General features: G+C 39.5%; 1 protein-coding gene across 8 annotated transcripts in view; it reads right to left on the bottom strand.

Annotated features, from left to right (window-relative positions):
- Positions 1-26,154, bottom strand: part of SUCLG2 (succinate-CoA ligase GDP-forming subunit beta) — a 271,828-nt gene that overhangs the window by 81,974 nt on the left and 163,700 nt on the right. The window lies entirely within an intron of this gene.

Here is a 26,154-nt window from a genome sequence, read left to right as displayed (position 1 = left end):
TGTACAATACTGTATAGAGTCCAGTCGTACAGCATCTTTATTTCAAGCCCAGGATGTCCAGAAGCAAGCATAAAAGCGGTGGCTATGTAGCTGGTACTGTACTGTACTTTTCAAGACACTGTACTGTAAGATTAAAAATGTTTTCTTTATTGTTTTTTATGTATTGTTTTTGTGAAGTATTATAAACCTATTACAGTACAGCACTATGTGGCTGACTGTGTTAGTTGGGTACTTAGGCTAACTTTGTTGGACTCATGAACAAATTTGTCTGACGTACATGCTCTTGGAACGGAACTCATTCGTATGCAGGGGGCTTACTGTACCCACTATACTTGAGATAGTGTAAGTCTGGAAAACATTGCCCTGATCAATTGACTGGGACTACCTGGAAAAAAAACGTGGCTTTGGGACTCTGAGGTTACCCAACGGCCACGGGCCCTCTTGAAATGAGGAGAAAGAACGTGTCATCCCTACAAAAAGGTCAAGAAGAAAGCTGCCTCTCCAGCTGTCTGCACGCATCACTCCAAGGCAAACAACTGACACAGAGTGAAATAATCTCAAGCAGGTATTAAAATAGCAGAAGTGTCTGAAGAAGGCCAGGGAAACACACCTACAAACTCTCAGACAACTGGGTGTCATTGTTCAGGAGTTGGAGGGCCATCCCTTCCTGCATATCTAAGGCAATTTTCTCCCGTGACACACTATGCTTTGTCTTGCTGAACATTCAACCTCTGGATTTGGAGAGCAGAGATCTGGCCTGGACCCATTCTTTTAGAGAGTGCTCAAATGGTTACTGAAAGTGACACTTTTCTAATTATTCTGTCAAGAATCAATCTTGGAAGTTCCCAGTTCCTCCGCGCTCTGACTGACAGGGCAATCAGCACTTTACTTAAAGCCTAAGCACCAGCTTCTCCTGGCCTGCAAGATCTCCCCACATGCTGAAAGAACAGAAAAATTTACAACTGAAGGAAGGTGAGAAGTCTCACGGGAGTGAAATTTTACAAGTGTGGGCACACACCCTTCTAGGGAATAGCGCTTTTCCAGCTGGCATCCCTTTGAAATGGGGACACCCCCATTCCCAGAGGTATCCTTCCAAATCTCAAGCATCATGGCTAGGATTTACTCGCACTCACTGTGGCTGCTCCAAAAATAATCAGAAGGCACAGGAAAAAAGCCAGTGTCAAAGACCTCGCTAGGTCCAAGCAGACCAGAGTGCCCAGGGATGGAGCAGGAGTCTAGACACCACACCCTTCCACCTCCAAAGCAAAACACGCATTTCCACCTTTCATACACATTGGGCTTCTGAGGGGAAAATGGGAAGAGGCGTGAGGGCAGCTTAAGAACCATCACAAAAGGAGAAATTATTCCTATCAAATTTAGCCAAATTCCACTCATTTGTTTTTCTCTAAAAGTTGCCTCCAAATATTAACCAATGTTCTGCTTCAGTTCTGCCCTTGGGAGTGGTACTGCTTGTAATTTCTGAGACCATATATAGAAAGAGAAATGAGATGAGTGGATCAGTATCTCAGCTGGTTTAGATGTGATGGTAAAGGTGTGTGAAAGAAAATGTGAGGCTGCGTGCACCACCTGGTATCAAAAACCAAAGGGGCACAGAGTAGAGAAAGAGGCTATGTGATAAGTGAGAGCCACCGGGATGAACTGGAAGCAGGGTTGGACAGAAAGACGGGCTCAAATACATGATGGGGGGGCGGGGCGGGGGGGACCTGCCACTGTTTCCATAACTATAAGTAGACTACCCACCATACTTTCAGGATCCTAAAGGCTTGGAGAAATAAGAGGTAATTCAAAGGCATAATTGTTCAAAAAGCAAAAAAATTATTCAAAAGATAGTTTTGGGTTGCCTAGACAAACACTAACTAGAGTCCTAATTGGTCTCTGCTCTCTCCCTTCCCTTTCCACAACACATACCTCCATCTCTGTCTCAGACTTGGAGACGCTTCCCATTTTATTTAGAATAAAATTTAAACTTCCCAATTTGTATATGTATAACTGACTCACTTTGCTGTACAGCAGAAACTAACATAACGTAAATCAACTAAACTCCAAAAAAAAATGAATTTCAAAAGGTAAAGATAAAACAATAATAAAAATGAAAAAAAAAATTCCCAACTTGGCCTACAAGTCTTTCCTGAATGGGGTACAGCCTGTCACTTTCTACTCAGTTCTCCTCACTTGCTCTGGCTTTGAAATACCCAACTCTGAGTTGTTTCTTGCCTTCCAGCCTCTGTTCTTCCCACTTAGCCCCAGGTCAAAATAGGTTCATTATTTGGTGTCACTCAGGTCTCAGCTCACACGGCCTCCCAGGGAGAAGCCTCTCTGGTCATGCCATCTCAAGCAACTGCCTACTGGCTGGTGAGGCCATGAGAATGCACCTTGGACATGCAAGTAGAAGGAGGAAGACCAGCTGCACTGGTGCTGAGGCCACGCTTCCCCTGGTCTGTTCCCAGCCAACAGTTAGGCCTGGAGGGACACTAGGGCAGGCCTATTCCTGGGAGACAGGGGACTTCACTGTCAGCTGACTCTGGCCCCAGGACACCCCTACAGCCTTGGCAAATGTTCCTCACTCTGCTCATCAGCATGAGACTCTTCCCCTCCCACCCCTCCTTCCTCTTCTCCCTCCCTCAGGGTCAGACCTGCATCACCGTCTGACGGCCCTCCCAGCCTCTCCTGGCTTCTTCCCCATTTTCTATCAAAGGCAATTCCCCAAATAAAAGCCTTGCATATGAATCCTGTTTTGGTGGTATCTAGGACCCTGACCAATATACTCACTAACACCTCATCCCATTTTATTATCTGCTTAGCACTGACTACTAATGAAAATGATCTAAAATGACACCCAGCAATCTGTATTTTACCAAGCCCTGCAGTTGGTTCTGAGAATACTCAAGTTTGAGAAACAAAGACCTAATAGTATACAGCTAATTATAGTCAGAGTAAGAATCAGGACTCAGCCTTGCAATATTCCAGTGCATTTCTCAGCAACCAGTACTTTTAATAACACATACAAACTCTTAGATTATGTCCCTGCTTAAGTACTTTGATTTAACAAACGAATTTAACACTGGTTGGTGTTTCACATTTATTTTTTAAAATGTGGATTTAATAAATGGACATTAACTTAACAGGTAAGCTAAAGGAATTTCTAGAACATTGATTTGAATGAGGCTGACTGCCTCCACATATCTCACTGACTCTGTAGCTTTCAGGCAATAAAAATAAACTTCTCAATTTATACCACTCTCTTGTGAGGAAACCTTAATCTGATGTTCTGCTATTACTCACGTGGGAAAGCAGTAGTGTTATCAGCATGGCATCTGGCAAGATGAAATGGCACTGAAGTTTGTTGCTACCGATTTCTAAGTGGCAGAACCTGTGCCTTGTTCTCCTGTTTTTCCTTTAAGATCAGATAGTATGATCTCCAGGAAGAAATGCTAAGGTTTTGGTGAAGAGCAGCAGCTGAGCCACAGTGCAAGCAAGTATGATAACGACAGAATGGATTGACTGCAATGAGGAAACTTATAGACGGTCAGGTATGAACTATTACCCAGTGGAACAGCCAAGATAAAGGAATATAATATGCTTGACTGCTTACAAAAGGGAAGCAGCAGACAGTTTCCTTTCTAACATAAATCCTTAACTATCTTTCCCTGAGGGAAAAGTATATTAAATCTAGTCTATTATAACTTTAGATACAAGTCAGGATTCTGAAAAGTAGGAATCCTTAATTTGTTTTCAAGAATAGAGACAGGGAACATCCACAATGATACAAATTCAGAGACGACGACCCTTCTTACTAATTAATGACCTCTGGCCTGCAAAGCCAACTGTAGAATTTAAAAATGTTCTTCAAAACTTTCCTTTTCTCTTCTATCTTGAGGCCACTGGCGTAAATACACTTGACGAAATAATTACGCTCTGACATCTAAGTTACGCTATACTAGCCAGAATCTCTTAAACTTTGCAAATCAAAATAATAGCTCTGATATTTTTTTCTAATCTCAAACACTAAGGCATATGAAGTTTTTCAGTTTCTCGCAATTTTCTCACCAAATGCAAATGGTTGAGTCAAAGCATGTATCATACCTGCTTAAACTCTTAAGTGAACAACTTCGACAAGTGAAGTGAGGAAAAAAAGCAGCTCTACTGCCCTCTTAAAACACACACACACACGCGCGCGAACAACAAAAAAACCAAAAAAACAAATGGAAAGGCCTGGAATGACAGATTTTTCAAATTGAGTTTTAGTAAAAGGATGATGTCTTGGAAACAAACTGTAATTTTACCTTGAACAGGTACAGGGTAGAAAGTTTTGAAAAGGAGTATTCAAAAGTTCTGAAATGTTTATTTACTAATAAATCCCTACTGAGTGATGACTACATCACTGTAACATGACACCGAAGAGTTACTGGTATGTGCTAAGAGCTTTAAATGTGCTATTATGCCATTTAATACCCATTTAATACCCATACCAGCACTGTGGAATTGTTTCTGTTAATATGCCCTAAATCTGGCAGGAAAAAAATGTCACTTGCCAAGGTCACACTGCTAAGAGGGACAGAGGCAGAATTCCAACCCAGGTAGACGTGTAAGTGGCTCAGGTTCTTACCTGCCACACTGTCTTGTCTAGCACTGAGCTAAGCAGCCTGAAGAATATAATGTACCGCCTCACGAAACCTCATTGGGGGAAACAGGTGGGAGAGGAAGTAACTATAATACACTTGTTCAGCCAAGTGCTACAGGAGGGGCAAATGTGTGAAATAAAAACATGCTGGATGTTGACACATTCTAAAAGATATAAGGGTGGGGCAGGTGGAGGATGGAGTTTAACCCAGGAAGAGACAAGAGATCCAGATCACTTACATTTTGTTTCCTGGCCTGATCTTGTATTTGTCCAAGGCTTTTCTCTGGAGTTATTACTCATTTATTTGCTCAAAAATATGTTTTCAGCCAATATAGTGTAAGACATGGACCGTGACTTCATGAATGACTATCGAGCAGTGGAGGCTGGGCAGTTTCCAAAGACAGTGAAGCAGTATCTCCCACCATATGCTACGTGATTCTGCTACTCCCACATTAAGAAATGGGGTCTGTTTCTCCACCCTCCTTGAATCTGAACAGGACCTAAGACTTCTCTAGTAGATATGGCAGAAGTGATACAGTATCAGTCCTGCTCTGGCAGCTTCCATTTCCTGCCTCTCAGAAGCCAATCACTACACATGATCACGCTGAGACCACCATGAAGGGCCAAACCACATGGAGAGATGAGAAGGGATGTGGAGAATAAGAGAAAAGAGACCTCAAGGAGCAAAGGGGTGCCAGACACGTGAGGAAGCCATCTAGAATGTCCAGACCAGCTGAACCTTCAGATGGCTCCAGCCCCAGCCACCAACGTGTGCAGCTTCATGACATATTCCAAGCAAGACTGCCCAGCTGAGCCCAGTGACTCCACAGAACCAGGAGAAATAAGACTAAATTGCTATTTAAAGCCACTACACCTAGGGGGAAGTTTGTTAGGAAGCCGTGGATAATTGTTAATAGAATTGAATACAAAATCACCTGCATGACTACATGATTAAAAAGAAGTAGAGTAATGATTTGGGAAGTCATAACCAGCAATATACCCTTGCCTTCAAACCATGTCTGAGGGGTTTGTGGAAAGCTCTCTGCATAGTAACATTTAGGATGAGACTTGATGAGTGTGTAGAAGGAAGAAAAACATGAAAGGGGAAGAGTCTGGGGCAAAAAGAACAGTCCAGGCAAAGTTCTAAGGATGGAGATGTGCTCATACATTCCAGGAAGAGAGAGGAGGAGAGTGACCAAATTAAACCAAATAGATGAATGGGCAGGAGTTGGGCTGAGGGCTGGCAGGGCTGGATCACATGGAGCCTTGTACGCCATGCTGGGTGCTGGGAACTATATCCCTAGGGCAATGGGAGCCAAATAAGAGGAGTGACAGATTTGTGGTCGCTGTGGTCATTATAGCAGAGTCTCAAGGAAAGTCAATGGGGAATCTGCCTGGACATGAGGTCTTAGAGATTTAAGTGCAGGATGCCTTGAAGTGGAAACCAGACTTTACTTAGGCCTCAGATGTCTAGAAGCATCTTTGTTTAAAAAAAAAAAAATTGGGTACTGTGTCCAGTGAATTAACTTTCTCAATTCAAACTTTACGACTCACACAAGTCTAAGTGTGTGAGTTTAAGTACCAAGTCCATAAATCTCACATAATTTACGGAGCAGAATGTGGCTAAATTGAATAAAAAAAAAGAAAACAAAAAGAATTTCATGGTTTGAATAAGAAATTTAAACGAATTTTTCACATTTCATGTGGTTTTCTCAGGCCCAAGTTAACTAAAGATGTGGACATAATGAGCTTCTTATACTTTAGCTTCTGCCTCAGCTTTCTGCTTCTGTCGAGTCTGTAACTGCATTTTCTTATTTCACTTATGTGCTTTTCTCTAAAATGCCCAAGTGTTTTCAATGACTATCATTTAGATATACAGATGCCCAATGCCATCCTTGCCCTATACACAAAACACATAAGAATGGAGAGCTCTTTCCAAGCATAGCTGTTGTGGTTCTAAAATAACTCCTTTGTTACAAAGAGGCCTGCAAGCTGGGATGTGTAAAAAAAGGGAGGTCAGCACTTTACTCTTTGAAGCATGAACTACTGTGATAAGAAAAACCTGAAGAACATACAACATGATGCTAACAGTGTTGGGGTCTGGGTGGTCTTCATCTGTTTTGTGTGTTTGCTTTTCTGTATTTTCTAAGATAAACAAGAATTGTTCAAGCAATAATTATTAAAAATCATAGTGCCAGTATATTATTAGGATGGTATAAAAATGACATTTGGCCAGAGCACCCAGGGAAGTCTGAAGTCTCTCAGCCTTGAGTCTGAGGTGGCCAAACAAAGCCAATGTTGGAGATAGTGTGCCAACAAAGTAAGGCAAGCCAATGTGACCTCCATTATTCACCAAGGTAAGCGCTCCCAAATCTTACCAAGACAGAAAGACTGTGTTGAGGGCTTCTTTATCCTAGCTGTCAATGACATTAGAACATCATAATTGCTTTCTCCTCTCCTGTGCTCTACTCCAACCCACTAAATCCAAGTTTTTTAACTTACCACCACTGAAACCAGAAACTTCACTCTTCTACAGTTACAGGATGGGTAGAGAGAAAGACAGAGAACACATGGTATTTACTCTGTAAATGGCTACACTTGGTCTGATCTACCATGGTGAGTCAAAAATTCTCTGCACTCTGGCTCTAGAATTTATTTTAATTAACTTTTAGAAAAGACAAATATGTTGTTTTTTGACATTATCTCCTTGCTTATCAATACACTTTGTCCATCTGTCAACAACCTTTCGTATTCCCTCATTAAAAACTCACATATACGGAATCTAAAAACGGTACTGATGAACTCAGTGACAAGACAAGAACAAGGATGCAGATGCAGAGAATGGACTGGAGAACTCGAGGTTTGGGGGGGCGGGGGGTGAAGGGGAAGCTGAGATGAAGTGAAAGAGTAGCACAGACATACATATACTACCAACTGTAAAATAGATAGCCAGTGGGAAGTTGCTGTATAACAAAGGGAGTTCAACTCGAGGATGGAAGAGGGCTTAGAGGACTGGGACGGGGAGGGTGGGGGGGGAGTCGAGGGAGGGAGGGAATACGGGAATATGTGTATAAAAACAGATGATTGAACTTGGTGTACCCCCCCAAAAAAAAAAAAATGTTTTAGGCTGAGCTGCAAGCCACGAATGTATTGCTATCTTCACTTCTTCAACAAAAGTGAATCTTCGTCCTCGTAGGGCTGCTTTCAGCGGACCAAACGAGTGAAAGACCAATGGAACAAGATAAGGACTATAGGGAGGATGCTTTAACACCTTAAAACAAAGTAATCCACATAACAGATTTAGGTTTCGAAAAGTTTGTACGAGATGGGTACTGAAACAACTCATAAACAGAGCATAAACAGAAGCGTTTGGATATCTGCAAACAAAATTTGGACCAATACCCTAAGAAAGGTGAAAGTTTCTTAAAGAGAATCATTACTGGTGACAAGACATGGATTCATCACTATGAGCCTGAGAGTAAACAGCAGAGTATGCAATGGAAACATCCTCAATCACCAACTGAGAAAAAGTTCAAAAGTCAACCATCAGCTGGAAAATTGATGCTTACAGTTTTCTGGGATTCTCAAGGGCCAGTTTTAGAACATTATCAGGAAAAAGGTTCAGCAATCAACAGTGCTCATTACAGTGACATGCTTATTGAAGAGCAGAAGACTAAACTTCGGATTAAATGCAGAGGACCGCTATCCAAGGGTGCTGTGATCCTGCATGACAATGCACATCTGCACACTTCTGCCCACACTATCAACACTCTGCAAAAACTTTGTTTTGAGGTATTAAAGCATCCTCCCTAGAGTCCTGATCTTGCTCCATCAGACTTTCACCTGTTTGGTCCTCTGAAAGCAGCCCTATGAGGACGAAGATTCACTTCTGAAGAAGAAGTGAAGACAGCGGTGTATTCATGGCTCGCTGCTCAGCCTAAAACATTTTTTAATACGGCAATATGAAAGCTTGTTGACAGACAAAGTGCATTGAAAAGCTAGAAGGACTGGGACAGGGAGGGTGGGGGGGGAGTCGAGGGAGGGAGGGAATACAGGGATATGTGTATAAAAACAGATGATTGAACTTGGTGTACTCCCCCCCCAAAAAAATAATAAATAAATAAATAAAAAAAGAAGAAAAGCTAGGAGATAATGTCAAAAAACAACGGATTTGTCTTTTCTAAAAGTTAATTAAGGGCTTCCTAGGTGGCACAGTGGTTAAGAATCTGCCTGCCAATGCAGGGGACACGGGTTCAAGCCCTGCTCCAAGAAGATCCCACATGCCACGGAGCAACTAAGCCCATGCGCCACAACTACTGAGCCTGTGCTTTAGAGCCAGTGAGCCACAACTATTGAGCCCACGTGCTGCAACTACTGAAGCCCATGCGCCTAGAGCCCATGTTCCTCAAGAAGAGAAGCCACGGCAATGAGGAGCCCACGCACCACAACAAAGAGTAGCCCCCACTCACCGCAACTAAAGAAAGCCCGAGAACAGCAAAAAAGACCCAACACAGCCAATTAAACAAACAAACAAATAAACAAATAAATAAATAAAAATAAATTTATTTTTAAAATAAATAAAAAATAAAAGTTAATTAAAATAAATTCTACAGCCAGAGTGCAGATAATTTTTGACTCACCCTCGTATACTGGTCCTGCCTTCTCTGGGGCTGGATACAAAAGAAGGGGGTTGGGGAGAAACGATGCTGATGAACAGCAGAAGAAAGAAAAACTGATTTAGTTGGCTTTGTGGGATAACCTTAGCCTGTGTTATTCTCAGGCAGGACCTCTGAAAGTGACCACAATCAGCCTAGGCTCTGGATGTTTTAAATGGATACTGTGATTCCATCCACCAAGACACTGACCAACAGAATGTACTTTAATGAAACAAATCAGATCCATGGCTTTCTTCCTCCTTATAGCAGTTAGGAGGAAAAAGTAAGTACATGCAAGAAACTTGTTCCCTCAGAGGCCATAATGTGATTAAAGAAAACAGTAAACTCACAGACACACACATGGATACTTACAAAATCATCATAATGATACCAATAAAAAAATACACAAAAAATCTTCCATGTATTTAGAGTGCCTGAGGGCCGTGGTTTAAAATATACAAAATACGTGAAAATAATTCAATGTTACATTATAAATTAATATCACTGAAAAAAAAAATCAAGCCTAGTTTCATTTCAATCACCTACTTTGTTCATCCATGAAAATCCACAAAATGAGTCCAATAAGAACACAGCAAATAAGCTGCTTATTTGACTCTAATGTGATGCAATTTTATCACAGTAATATTCATCTCTTCAATATATGGAAAAGGTAAAATCTAGAAAACTCACATGTTCATTTTCTACTATTACAATTAAGAAAAGAATTTTTTTTTAAAGGGATCATGTTTCCTTTCTTATTGGAGGCAAAATCTGCAGCAACCACAAAGTATTATATATTTATTACCAGATCCAGAATCTGATAACCATATATTTATTACAAGATATACTAGACTTTTATATTTTATCACAGATTCTGTTTACTAGGTTGTCTTACAATGAAATGCCCTTGATGATAATAGTTTGTTTTTACCCAACTGTCACTATCAGAGTAAGATTTATTTCCTCTAATTATATACAGACCTCCTGCAGACATCTGTTAATATCTAAGTATATATTTGTTAATCGGTTTTTATTTAACACTTGGGATCATTTAGTAAAACACTCTGTTCAGGGAACAATGAAGGCCAACCAAGCTCAATTAACTAACTTGTTGCCAGAGTATCCTTTTAAGGAGGGACAACAAAAAATAAAATTATTTCATATTTAGGTGTAGAATTAAAAAAAGAATCATTTAATATAGTCCCATGTCCCCAAAGGGGGGGAAAGACACTATAATTCCAATTCCATGCATAAACTAATACCACAAAAATATAAAAGATGATCACATCATGGTGGCAGCAAAAAATAGAAAACCAGGTAAATGTCTTAACAACAGGAAAAACACTAAAAGTATAAGGGTATATTCACATAATGGAACATAACACAAGTGCTAAAATCCTCGTTGCAGAAAAAAATTTAATGATGTGGTAAAATGATTTCAGTATATTGTTAAGTGGAAAAAGCAGTATGATCCCAATTTAATTTAAAACATATGTGTATTTAAAAAGAAAGAGAAAGAAAACACTGGAAGCAGACAGGCCGAATTTAAATAAGTTACCTCTGAGCTAAGGAACTATGAGTGATTTTATTTTATTCTGTGTGCTCTTCTGTATTCCAAATACTCCATACTGACCATTGATTAAATTATGGAACAATTATTTAGGAAATGAAATAAATCTCTCAGACACTTAATTCTCAAGTTTTTTTTTAAAGAATTACTGATGTGGAAATTAATTTATAACTCCAAAAAGAATAACTGTTAAAAGATATGTTTTAGACATTGTTAAAAAAAATATGCCTTCTGCACCAAGCTCCCACGTGCTCATTAAGAATCTTAACTACAAAGTGCAAAGTGTATAAGAACAGACATTGCACACTTTATTCTAGGGTGAGTTTTATTTGAGTTTTGACCCAACTTTATTTTAAAAAGATTTTGTTTGAGAAATACATCAGGCTGTTTTCTACAGATAATTTCTGAGTATCAGCAGGACCAGTCTTGACTGCCTCAAGGCTTGCTAAGCACAGCAATAAAGTTGTGAATGGTGTTTAATTAAAACCATTCACTTAAAGTAAATGGAACATAAATGGAGTTCATACTGACTATTGTCTCTTGACCTCTCAGGCCTGCACTGCTCTTCTCTAAAGAGGACTACTGGTGGCGTCCTTAATGATGGAAAGTGGCAGAAAGGCACGGGCATCTTCTTGTGGTCATTACGTTTTAAGACTACACAGCCCATAGAAATTATGAGAGATCTGGAAAGTGCTGACATATCTAAGTTTTCTAGAATTTATATTTTCTATACATTGAAGAGAGGAATGCTGCTGTGTTGAAATGTCTCAAAATAATGCCCCAAAAGGCAGCTTTTTGCTACGTTTTTGCTGGTCTCATTCTCTGGATTTCCATGGAGATACCAAGTAGCCGACAAAGATGAGACAAGCCTTGATTTGCTGGGGACTATAACGGGTTTGGCCCCTTTTCAGAAAAACATGCCAAACCTTCCTATATTTGCTCAAATTTAACTCGCCTTATGATACTGCTTTCTTTCATATTTAGAAGGTCTCACCCAATTCTAAAATACTGTTGCATATAAAGTTTTAAAACAGGTTTTTTAAGAAGCTTCTCTTAAAATCAAATTTAAACACATGCTTTACTGGCCTAATGTAGGCTTCCTTTGATTTGTCTTTACTGTGTGTTTTTCTTTGTTTTGATGCCCCCATGTAAAGGATCCAGGTCATTCGCAATTCTCACAGGCTTATATCTGCTTCTTTTCCACTCCAGAGGTTTCTCCCTCAGGAAAGCCCCATCCCAGGCCTAGGGAGGGTAAGAGACAGGGGCAGGCGGATTGGGACTCCGTCTCTTTTGAGCTACTGACTCAGTGGTCCTTTTAATGCACACTTCATGAGCCTCCACCTTTCCTGTCCTCAGAATTGCTCACCCTTGACAATAACAAGGCAAGCATGTCCAGTGCCAAACACCACTTCCTTTCCTGGTCTGAAAAGACGAGAGCAGGAAAAGCAGAAAGTGTGCCACTAAGCAGTGAATAAAAACACAAGTACTGAGGTCCCGACATTCACGCCACTTGCATTTGTGCTATGTAAGTAAAGGGCATGCACAAGAGACAAAATGTCATCAAGAACATTTCCCTGAGCTCCAAAGTCACAGGCTGGCAACCAACTCCTGACAAAGTATAAGAATTTAGCTAAGTCTACTTCATATTAGCCATAGGGAAAGAATAAAGATGATAAAAACACTAGCTAACAAGACATTAAGAGCTCACCAATGAAAATGTTCCCTCATATTGTACCAAAACCGAGTTATTTCTCATCATGTTAACAATGGCAAGAGAAAGTTTCTTCTAGTTTCTCCCCCATGTAACAGGAGCTTTGCGCTTGGAAGTTCTGGTTAAAGGTGAATCTGCCACAATTCAGAAAGCATTCCCCCCTCCCCCGCCCCAAAGAAGAGTTTAAGAGGATGGCCACCAGAGAGCAGTGGGAACCAACAATTCCGCGGAGGTCTTGGAACTTGCCAGCTCACTGTAATCTTCCTATTACAAGTCTGCAGTGAAAAGACAGGCCTGTAGTCCAAAAACTTTACATTAAATGATTTGCTGAGTATGACACATTCCAGGTCCACCACCAACCACGACATACTGTGCACACGCACTGCCTCCATCTACTCCTTCATAACTGACTTTTTTTCTTTTGAAAGTCCACAGTTATGAACCTAAAATACTGTCTGAAAGGATAACTTCATTGGTTATGGTATAGAAAATCTCCCTCAGAACTACAGAACTTGAATATACACTTTCTCCCTCTCTTTCTCTCAGTACGAAGCTCATTTCGCCCACATACTTGATTTCAATGGGATTCAATTTATGTGTATTTGCATATAATTTATAAACCCAATTTCAACCCTCAAAGTTTTATATGTTGATTCTGAGAGATCAAGAGTCAGGTCCACATTCATCTAAGATAGGGACCACGTGTGCCTCATAACATTCTCCCAAGCAATGTAGCCATCAAGCTAGACTATCCACCAAGCCTGATGACTTCAGATGGTAAGAGCCAGTATTTGTGGAAACCTCAGCAATGGAAGCAAAAAGAGAGAAAATTGAAACTCATGGATATTTTTATCAGAGGGATATAAATAATTCCAAGCTCAGCAAAACCAGGGTAGTTGGTTCTAGCTCTGAATTCTAGTTTTACGGAAAGGCCAAGAGTATTTTCTTGGGATTAACTCAAAGAGGTCTCTAAAACCAGAATAACTCCTTGTAATGAATGTTCCTGAGTGATTTCTGAATCAGCAACTGCACGCAAACCCCCTTGGATCTACCAGTCAGCTCACACTCCCAGAGTAGCGCCTTCTGCATCATTCTTTCTCAAACTGTCTGCACCATGGACTCACCAGGAGAACTTAAAAATTCCTGAAGCTTCAGTCCCTCTCCATTCCAAGCGACGCTGATGGAATTCGTCTAGAGAACAGTCTGGGTGTGCGAGTGTTAACAGCTCCCCAGTGGTTTCTACTGTGCAGCAGAGTATGAGAATCCAGGTCCTTCTAAACCCTCTCTTTGGCCGTTTTTGTTTTTTTTTTTCTTTTTTCTAAAAGAAAGTCTAGACCTTATTTATCTGTTTATTTACTGTGTCCTCTCCAGTGCCTCTTCCCAGGATTCCTCATAATCATAGTGTGTAATTAGAAAAACAGTGAAACACTTTATAGAAGTCCGTTTGGCCCACAATACTGTAAGCTCCATGCACATATGACGGACATCCCCACTCCTCACAGAGTGGCACAAATATGGTGCGCAATGAATAATTTATTTGGTTGAATAGAAGAAACTGTACCAAACTGAAAGAATAAAATAAATATTAGTAACAGCAGTTGACAATTACACAGTCTGGTCCTCCAAATAGAAATTTAGATTCAGGGTTAGTTGAATCTGTGGGTGTGAAACCCATGGATTCAAAACCCAACTGTATTCACTGTACTATGCAATTTTACATGAGGGACTTAAGCATCCGTGGATTTTGGTATCTGCAGAGGCTCCTGGAACCAATCCCCTACAGAGAGCACGAGACAACTGTATAGGCATTAACTGTGTGCCAGAAACTGGTTTAAGGGCTTTATAAATATTAAGTTACTTACTTATCACCACAAACCTAAGACAGGTACAAAAATCATATCCATTATACAGATGAGGAAACTGGGGCACAGACGGATTAAGTTGCCCAGGGCTACACTTTGGTGAGAGAGCCAGGATTCAAACCCAGGCAGCCTGGCTCAAGAGTGCCTTTTGTTACCAACTAGATTATACTGTGCCTGGCTAGTAGCAGAGGCTGGCCAACTGGCCCTATTATATATATGACCACCACAGCAACCACCCCCTGAGGACAGCCACCACTGGCACTGCTTTCATGAAATGACTGCCTAAAGTTCCAGGCACTGTGCTCAAAGCACTTCATGTGTTATTTTATCTAGTGCCACAAGTTATTAACTCCACTTTACAGATTAAATGTCAGGCACAGAAAGGTGAATCAACCTGCACAAGGTCACACAGCTAGGAACTGGCAGAGCTGGATCTCAGCTGAGTTCTGTCTGCCAATGAAGTATAAGCTCTTAACGACCACATAATGACCCCTCTAGGCGGAGAGTTGTATACATTTTTTTATTTATTTATTTTTTATTTATTTATTTTTTACTTGTTAAGGCTTAAAAAAATTTTCTTTCCACATCTTTATTGGAGTGTCATTGCTTTACAATGTTGTCTTAGTTTCTGCTGTGCAACAAAGTGAATCAGCTATATGTATACATATATCCCTATATCCCCTCCCTCTTGAGCCTCCCTCCCACCCTCCCTATCCCACCCCTCTAGGTCGTCACAAAGCATTGAGCTGATCCCCCTGTGCTATGCAGCAGCTTCCCACTAGCCATCTACTTTACATTTGGTAGTGTATATGTGTCAATGCTACTCTCTCACTTTGTCCCACTTTCCCTTCCTTCCCATGTCCTCAAGCCCGTTCTCTATCTCTGTGTCTTTATTCCTGCCTTGCCACTAGGTTCATCAGCACCGTTTTTTTAGATCCCATATAAGAGTTGTACATATACTTTTAAACTGTCTAACATGCATGCCAAGAATACCTTGAAACAATTTCTTGGCCCCTTGCTTCCACTGCTCTCTTCATACCTTCCCTAGCATGTTATTTAGTCTCATCTCGTACATCAAAGTCACATCACACACACATTTAATTTATATGAAACCACCTAGACAGGCATGGGGATGGAATAAGTAAGTGAGAAAGAGTAGAAATTAATGAGTAAACTCTAGTGGGCGACCCTACTGCCATTTCATTCAAAGGCTGCAGGTCCCTGAGCGAGATGGGAGGGGCTGAGGCCCCACTGCTCACTCCCAGATGCTCAGTGGATCAGCATCTCACCACACTGCAAGACTCCAGTGCTCAAAGATATTACAATGTATGGGCAACTTAGAGGATTTTCAAAGCTAATTTTGATTATATTTTTTGCATCATGAACTGTCTTTAGAGCCTTACCTTCACATGGACTGTGTCTCCACTGTCTAGTGGCTGCAGTGAGCTAGGGACATACAGGAACCACAAAGAGGAATGAAAACTAGCTCATGCCCTGTTTCTTGTCTGGTCCACTCTCTAAGGGAGACATGAGCACTCAAGAACATGGTAACAACCTCAGAGGTGGAAGAAACAGCAACGAGGTCTCACCTTGATATTGATCATACAAATTAAAAGAAAAGCAGGCAAATCTCAATTTCCCAATGGTGGTTGACATAAAGATGATTTGTCCAACGGTGAGGGAAAGTTATATGCTGATTCTCTGACCAAAGAGTTTCTGTAAAAGGAGTTTGCACAAGCAGCCATCAAGATAAAGAAACATTAAATTGTATTTTTTAAAAACTTGATTGTTTTTATTCTCCATGCATACAAAAAAAAAAAAAAAAATCAGTGAAGACCTTCCTTATGTCACATATCATCATGAATCAATTTTCTTGACCAAACATAAAACTTGATTCAATATCTCCATCTTGAAACACTCTATTATCACAACTTTTGTCAAATACTAAAAGATATGACCACTTTCCTTTTCCCCAAATAGCACTAGGAACTCACATAACAAATGAAGGTTGTATTTTGTAACAAGAATAGACAGGAGACTGACTCACAGCAAAACACTGAGGAGAGGGGAAGAAAAGTACCAAGAGAGGTTAAATGCACGGAGAACAATAATACTTAGGAAATCTCTTGTGAAAAGGAGCTGATGGTAACTTAATCGGCACAAAAATGAATTAGATTTACTTCAATGACTGAGCTCAAGATGAGGTAATTTCATAAAGTTTATAGAAAGTCATTTGAAAATTACACAACTTGTTGCTGTATCTTAGTTTTATTAGAGAGAAGAGAAATAAAAGTTCTCCACGCGGGAGCTGATTTCCAGAGAAATGCATTTACAATCCCAGTTGTTGAATCTTACCTATTAACTAGGAGATTATCTTCAATATTCATTTGGATAGAAAAGTCACTTTCGGACTGATAAAGTCCCTCTGAGTTTCACGGAGAGATTTTGACATAAAAATAAGAGAATGAAAAATCTTAAAATACATGGGGGTGTAGAGTGCACGGGGAAAGAACTATAAAGAAGTGTTAACAGAAGTAGGCCCAGGGCTACTATACAGCACAACAGAATGCTGGGGCAAACTCTCAGTTGGGTGAGAATTTTAAAGGTATGGTATATTAAGCAGACTTGCTGGGTTGTCAGTGACAGACAATGAAATCTAACTCAAAGCAGAAAAAGAAAGAACAATTTGGCTCATATCTTGGAAAGATGTGAAGCAGCTCATAGAAGAGAAGCTGCAGAGCGATAACAGTCATTCTCACATTTAGGCAAACACAAGAATCACCAGAAAGACTTGTTAAAACACAGTGCTGGGCCCCACCCCAGAGTTTTTGATACAATAGGTTTGAAGGGGGCCAAGAATTTGCATTTCTAAAAAGGTTCTAGGTAAGACTACTCTTGCTGGGGGCCAACCACTTTGAGAACCACTGAGTTACAGAAAACTGGCTATATGGGAGTGAAGCCCTATGACTGAGGGAGTCTCCATCACGCAGGTTTGCTCCTGGATCTTACTCAGGCTCTCACCAGGTGGGAGAGAATACAGCCTGCTAGGCCACAATGTTTTAATTCATGATCCCAGAGACAGGTGGCCTTTGCCATGAGTTTCAGAAGGAAAGCTGATTGGACTGAGGGGCCGGTGTAGGAGATCACTCCTGGAAGCAGCCTGCTTTCAGGGATGCAGTAAAACAACTGGCCTATCCTGAGTATAAGGGTACCCCATGAACAGGAGGAGGGAAGAGAGGATCCACACAGGGACATATAGCGTTAGAGGAGGCAATGAATTTGATGGCATTACCAAGATCACAAGGAAGAGGGAGAAGAATCCTTAAAGAGACAAAAGAAAGAATCATGAGAAAACATGATGAGCAAAGAGTGATACAACACCATGATTATCACAGCCCACAATAAAGCTCACGTGGCATCAAGGTGTGCTAGGTACAATTAAATTCACTTATGATGTTGGTTTTATGCACATATTTTTTTTTTAATTTTATTTATTTATTTATTATTTTTTGGGGGGTACACCAAGTTCAATCAACTGTTTTTATACACATATCCTCGTATTCCCTCCCTCCCTCGACTCCCCCCGCCTCGAGTCCCCCCCCCACCCTCCCCGCCCCAGTCCTCTAAGGCATCTTCCATCCTCGAGTTGGACTCCCTTTGTTATACAACAACTTCCCACTGACTATCTATTTTACAGTTGGTAGTATATATATGTCTGTTATGCACATATTTTCTATGTTTACTCACACAGAATAGTGCTTCTCACATAATCCGTGGTGAAGGATTAGGTTTTTTTATTCCCTGATAGTCATGGACTGATACTGTTACAAAATACAATATTATGAGTTGCTAGAAAATGGATCTTCCACTTGTGTGTCATGGCAATGGCAAATTGCAATCAAAGTTTCTCAACACTTATTCTGTTTCTGTACTTATAAATCTAAAACAAACAGCTCATAGATTGGCACTTCTATACAAACTGGCACCGGTCCAATGCCACACCTTGAGCAGTACTACTCCCAACTTTGGTGGGCCAGGAGTTCTTTGTCACAGTTACTCATTAAGAAAGTGAATGAGCAAAGCTCTGTTTCAATAAAACTTTATTTACAAAAACAGGCATGGGGTTGGACTTGGCTGTGAGTTGCAGTTTGTCTGCCCCTATTCTACACCAGTGTTCCTCAAACTCTAATGTGAACAGGAACCATCTGTTGTGAAAACACGAATTCTAATGTGATGGGTCTGGGGTAAGGCTGAGATTCTGCATTTCTAACCGCCTTCAAGTTGACATCAACATTGACAGTCCATGGTCCACATTTTGAGTAGTGAGGCTCCACACACTTTTCTCTGTGAACTCAGAGACTGAGATGTGACCTCAGTGCTTTATACTGGGTCTTTGTTGACCTTAGAAAAGACTATATCCGTCAGTCAGGCACATGTCTTCCTCTGCTTTACACAGATTATTACAATCAGAAGAAATTGATAAGAACAGCCTCACTGGAACCAATGACATCAAATATTGAATGGTTTCCCATTCTCCCAATCCCTGAACTTAACACACAGTAGGTAATCAAAAAGTATCTGTTGACTCCTGACTGGATGGGGAATACCAAACTGTGTCCACTAGGAAGAGGAGCTAGGATGATGATGGGGCTCTTATTTCTGTCCTGTTGTCTTACCTAAGATATTCTGCATTGTTTGATAAATTGGTGTACCTTTCAACAGGTAGTGTGTCGAGGTTGTACTTGGAAATAAAACTGGAATGACAGAATTTATTCTTTCAGTAAAACATCATTTCACGTTTCTTGGCTTTTGTATTTTTTACTTTTGTTTCTTTCACTCTTCTCATTTGAATATCAAACACCTCTTCTTTGGAATTTGCTTAACACTGTCAGCATTTGAATTAGCTATCTGGAAGTTCAGCTTCATGAAGAAGCTCCATTTATAAAGTACAATGACTAATCAAAGAATATGAAACACATAAAAATATCAGAAGTCATCTAAATACAGTATGAGTTGGACATTTCCCTGCCTGCCTGCTGCCCAAATGCCAATATTCTTGGATCATATTGACACAGTGAAGATTCCAAGTCACTTATGTCTCCTTCTCAAAGAAATGTACTGCTTGGGATTAAAGAGCAAGTGAAATAGAGAAGGTCATGGGTTAAAGCTCCAAATGGATTTTCTGTTCACTGTTTACGATCTTAAGGCCTCTGAGCAGACATCTAAATGTTTGCTCAAAAATATTCTACTGGAGTTCTAATTGAGAAAAAGGGATGTGTCCAGAATGCTTACAGATAATGACTAATGAAAGAACTCACAGATAAGCTGGAAGAAAAATAATTAACTAGGATTTGTGCCAGCTGCCTGTTGGGAATGCTAACTAATAGGTATGTTTGAAGTGCTCTGTTTCATCTGACCTCAAAGGTGGTAAAAGAGCATCTCAGGAGAGGGTCCTGGATATGTAGATAAAATATCCATCGATGTTCACAAAGGACCTCTAATAGCAAGAGAGCTGCCACCCAAAGTTGCAGCGTAAACTATTCAAATGAACAAAACCTTTTTTTAGCTCCATGATAAAGCAAGTGACTGCTTAGAACACTTTGGCAAAGAAGTAGTAAGTAAAGGACGGAGGAAAGGAGGGCAGCTCCAACAGATGTAGATGCCAGACAGACTCCCTCATTGGTAGCAAATATGTCATCACAAACTCCAAATGATGTTAACAACTACAGCATTTTGTTCTCCAAGTTAAATTATCTAAAGATTTTCTTGGACAAACCTATAAAAACTAACAAACTCCTGACATTTTCAGGCCCCGCTTTCAATCTTATTTTTCAACTTAGCAAATATCACCACTCAACATATTAGGTACCTGTTTTATATTATGTATTTATTCACTCATTGGCTTTACTGTCTACCTACTCCCTCTAAAATGGCAGCTCCAAGAAAGACTCAGTTTCAATCACTGCTTTATCTTTAGTGCCCAGAAGAATGCCTGACACATAGACATAATATATTCTTGTTTGGTTGATGTTTCTGAACTGCCTAGCTTAGTCATTCTGTGGTCTCAGGAACTAGTCGTGACCTCATAAGGGGTCTTTGAGGAGCTGCTTCCGAATAGGCTGGGGCTATCTCCCTCTTCAATAAGGTCATTCTTACTGTGGGACAAGCCTGTCAATATCATGGCTGACATACTGACTTGTACTTATGGCTAAGTTCCTGCCTTAGTTGCCTGCCTGGTAGTCTAGTCTCCCTACAATCAAGCTTCTGCTTACTTTGCATGAATGGAGTCTGATCCCTGCACTATGGCCTGTGAACTGTGATACTGGCTACCTGTTAATAGGATTCCCTAAATACTATTTAGGAATTGCCTCCCTATGTTTGTACTCTTGTTGTCTTCTACGAACATGCTGCTTTAAGTAAGATCCCCTATCCACTCCTACAAGCCTCCCTGTATACAATCCCCCCTACTATTCTCTGCAGCTACTGTGTCTGGCTGCTGGATAAAACCTCATTCCACCCTCTGCAAAGGGGTCCTTCCTTCCATCATTTACCTGACCTGTAAGGACAAGTCTAGTTCTAGACTATAGTCCTTACCAGGCTGCCCTATCTTATTCAAGTCTCACCAAACACATGGCATTGGCATCTAGTCTAGGAAATGAATCGTTTCAGAAAGAAAGCTCATTGATTCATTATGCTTTTCTTCCTGACTGAGAACCTGTGGTTAGATGACTTATATGGAAATAAAGAAATATGCATTGTCAATATGAACTTGCTCTGAAAATACATTTTTGGAGAACTTACTATGTTCTACATGTCATAGGTGTGGCTAGAAACAATGAAGTATATAATAATAGTTGAACAAAATCATGGACTGAAAAAAAAACAATTCAAGGAAAGACTGTACCTTTAGCTATTTATAAAAAATATGGAAAAAATGGAAAATTTACTGAAAAAGCAGTAAGACGTTGGAGAAAAATAAAACAAAGAAAGGATATTTCAAGGTAATTTTATGAGATGTAAAAAAGAGAAATGAATGAATAATGGAGATTATCAAGTGGTGAGAACTATAAACTGTAAATATCATACAGAAAAGGGAAATGAGGCAAATTATCACCAAGGTGGCAACTGATGAGGGAGATTAAAAAGACACCTATTTTAGAGGTTTGCCCCGGGTGCCTGTCTTTACAAAGACAGAGAATGCAAAGAGAAATCAATGGATTCTCAGGAAGTTCTTTAGCAAAATAATTCATTTGGGAATCCTGGACAAAAAAAAAAAAAAAAGCATTAAAAAATAAAGGTGAGTTTATTTTCCTACTTCTAGCAAGTCTCATTCTTAACTCTCTTTCATCTTGTTAAACTGTATATATCCGGAAGATATTGAACTGAGCAATCAGGAAGGGGCATTAGGCCACCTCTGGAATTCTTAATTATTTCAGAGTCCAGGCAATTCAGAATGACTGTATCAAATATTAATGAACAATTCACCATTAATCCTGAGATAATTAAAATAAACTCAAATTAGCAGTCCATGGAGGTAGTAAATGCACAGAACACTGACGAGGTATCTAGCGTGGTATTGTATTACACTGATTTTCTTATTTTGTTGTTATAAAAGTCTTTTTTGTATCACAAAGGTTTTCATGCTTGTTACTATTGCATTTGTTAACTATACTGTACCCTGCTTTAGCAAACCAGATTTACAAAGTCCACACACTTTTTGAAAAATATTTTAAATACTAGGTTTCTTTAAATTATCTTCTAAATACAAGAAGCCTTTAAAACAGTGCCGATTATTAATATTACTAGCAAAATTCACAGTCAGGGAGACCATGAAAAGCTAACAACATGAAAAGATGTTTATTATGTACTACTGGACTAACAAAAAAAGCCATCAAAAGGAAGGACATTCTAATTATAACCTTATAAAGAAGATATGCACAGATAATGCTGTAAGGAAATTTAACAAACTGTAACAATAGTTGTATTATGGGAATAAAGTTAGGGGAAATTTTTTAATCTTATACTTTTAGTAGGAAAGGTTAAATTTATAAAAGTGAAAAATGATAAATTTTTTAAATGTAAAGAAAACTTTCAAAAGGCATAAAGGAAAGGGACATAAGTAGGTAAGGAAATCATTCTTAACTGAGAAGTGAAAACTAAATTAAAATGTTCTCAAGGTTTATTCACTTAATCCATAGGTATAAAGCTACTATGTCTCAAAAGCCATTAGTGACACATTTCAAAGATTCTCATAGTCAAAATACTTCCCTTTAGGAAACATATAAATGCAAATTATGAAGTTTTTTGAGTTTTTTTACTTTCTATTAGGGGTTACTGAATGTCCTTTCTTTAAAAAGATAAAATGGACAGTCTCTAGCATATAATTCTGAAGAGCTGTCCATAATTATCCAAAACTTTATAAAGGTAATTCTCATTATTCAGAGCAGATATGGTCTATAAAGTTGCAATGAACAGTGAATTAGTGCATACTGATCCATTGCTCCTAGGGGAAATACAGGGTTAGGTTCCTGAGAGCCCTTGATCACAATATTTCTGTCAACCTATCAATATAATAACCTTGTTTTCTGAGTGTTTCTGTTTAAGGACATCTTATTTAATATACACTGTGGATAATTTAACATTGAAATTTTGACCAATAGCATTGTAAATCATGCCTCAAGAAAGCTTATCTAACACTATTTTCTCTGTAAGACACATCACACTAGATAGTACTTTAGCACTACATGTGTCCATATTAAACAGCAAAATCACACACCAAAAAGGACAAGAACATGAAAAATGGAGCACTGAATAAATTGTGAAAATGAAACTTGTTTACTGTAACAGAGTTGAAACAAGAAAGGAGAACATTGCCTTGTTTGATATTCGCTGAGAACAGCATGTCGGATATGGGAAAATTTTCAACTCTCTGTGTACTTTTGCAAATGACTGTGAAAGCACTATAAGTATTGATTTTGGGGTCACAAATAAATTTTAGCACACAGGCAAATTTGCAAATATCGAACCTCCAAACAGTGGGAATCAACTGTACTAAATAAGAATCCTGTTGAAAAATACATATTAGGTTACAATGAAATTCTTCAATACTTCGAAAAATATTCTTTGAAAATAACTAAGAATCTTATTAATAACAAGAGAACCATGCTATTTTAATCACAACATTCATCTTGCTTTAAGTCACATTTGGAGGGGTAGAGAATATCATGCTTCCACTTGAAACTGTACCTTAATATAGTGACTCATAAAGCAACAAATTTTAAAAGTCTCAATAAAAGTTTCATGAGAAGTCACATAAATAATACCAAAAAATAATAACATGCATTAAGTGGTCTGACTTTACATAATAGTATTTCAGGTGGACATACATATAATGAGGTAATAAAAATTTATGTAGACCAATTCAAAGGCAAGAGACAGGATGGAAAAAAAATAGTGACAACATATATAAAACAGCCTATTCCCTTCATTTCCAAAACATACATACACGCACACCTGTATGTTGTCTTTGTGAAAAAGAGTGACATAACAATGGAAAATTGGGCAAAAATATTAATAGGCAGGTCATAACAGAAGTAATCAAAACTACTCAATAAAAGAAAAATAACTTAAAATGTTACCTCTCATGATAGTAAAGAGTCACAGTAGACAACCAGGATGTAGGAAAACTTATTTGATGAAAACCCTCTATGTTCCTTCAACTCGTATTGAAATAATTTGGTAGTAAGTGTGAAAAACTTAACCTCTGCATACATATTTACCCTCACACTTCTAAAAGTTCACCTTATGTAAGTAATCTGAACTGTCTGTAGTTATGAATACAAGGAGGTTCACAGAAGCATTATTTTAAGTCGGAAACAAGCTGAGTACCAAATAACAGAGGACTGGTTAAGTAAACTTATATATCTATACAAGTGAATACTGTTTAGCCACTGAAGATGTTGTATTGTACAAAGACAGGCAAAAGGTGCATAAAAAGTGAAAAAAGAAGAGTATGTAACAGTGTCAGTTATATTGATACTAGTTTTGTCAAAAATGCTATATTATTCATTAAAAAGCCTATGTATATGGAATTTAATGTATTTTTGTACTGGTCTACGTTTTATGTTTCCCTAATTTAATAATTCAGGGGAAATGAATGCTGCTTAATAAGATATCCTAAAACAAAGAAAGAACACTCCATAGAAAGCCACTGTGAGTTAAGCCAATTTCTTCAGCAAGAACATATGGACATGTTGCTCATTCAGGATTGAGACAATCACTCTTAATTTTTTGGCAGTGGATGAGGGGCAGCATGGAAGGAAGAAGAAAGAGGATTCAGTGTCTTCAATCTCCTGAATCCACTGGGGTTCATCCCACCAGATTACAGTTCACCTCTGCAGAGCAGAGGAATCAGAGGTCTTCACAGTTCGAAGGTTTTTAACCTTGTTCTCCAGAATAATTTTACTAAGTTCACTCTCCACATCCAGTGATTCCTTAACCAGGCAATTTGGATCCTAAAACAGTACCTCAAAAATAATAATAATAAAGCTTTCAGATGCCTTGATGACTCTACCATCATAAGATTATTCTTAAGATTCAGAGATGCTTGACATTAATCCTGGCCATTATTTGATCAACTTGAATTTGAATTGTTGAATTCAACTACTTCTTTTCTCAATGCAATAACATTAAGGAGAAGAAAAAAATCCTAACTTGTAATAAGTATATATTATTTCCACCATATATGATATTATAATTTCATTAGTGGTCCATTTCTTTTTAACAATCTACAAATGCCTCTCCACACAGGATTCATAATGAATTATTGAGCATCCTGGGACTATAATCATAAAATTTACTAAAATATCCCAAAGTTTGTTAAATTCTTTAAATCACTGACTATGAAACAAAGGAAGGCACGTTAAAATCTGAATTTTGAGAAGCAAAGAGTACAAACCTTATTTTTTTTTTTTTTTTTTTTTTTTTGAAACTGGAGTGATCCATACCATTAGGGCATAGTTCTTTGAAAGAACCATTCCCAGACATGGGGAGATCCTTTATCTGCTGTAAGTTTAGGGGTGATGAACAATGTATAGTCTATCTCTGGCATGCCTGTAAAAAGAGATACTCGCCACCCCCCCCTGCCCCGCACGCCTAATCTCTGAGGGGCAGCCATGTCTCTAGGATACTGCAAGGAGACCCTGCCCTACAGTTTGAGAGAAACATTCTCCACTCCAGCTGCCCATTCGCTCCCCTGGAGCCTCTGGCCGTCGCACCCTACTGCATCTCCTTGGTTTGGCTGGGGCACAGGATTAGCCATCCCCAGGAAATGCCTCCCTCCCGTCCAGGCAAGGATCCCAGCGTACACACCCCTGGAGAGTGTGTGTGCGTGCATGTGTGTATATTATGGGGCGGGGGGAGATCGTGGAATGCTTCCTTCTCTCCAGGCCAGGGAATAGTTCTGGGGACCACCTGGGGGTCCTCCCCCTTCCACCTCCTTGCTGGGGAAGTGCCCAGTCCAGTGCCCCTTCCATGGCCACCTCCCTCCCCCTCGCTGTGCCGGCGCATGAATCAGCTCTCACAGCTTATTAAAGCTAGACCTCTTGTTTTCATGCCCTCACCTCAGGAAACAGAGTTACAGCTTTTCCAGCTCTACTCAGCAGGGGGCCAGGGTCCTCACTTTATAAACATCCCCAAGCCTGTGAGAGCAGAGG

This window comes from Hippopotamus amphibius, chromosome 13, assembly GCF_030028045.1.
Source record: "Hippopotamus amphibius kiboko isolate mHipAmp2 chromosome 13, mHipAmp2.hap2, whole genome shotgun sequence".
Taxonomy (NCBI): domain Eukaryota; kingdom Metazoa; phylum Chordata; class Mammalia; order Artiodactyla; family Hippopotamidae; genus Hippopotamus; species Hippopotamus amphibius.
This window is presented reverse-complemented; position numbering and strand designations above follow the sequence as displayed.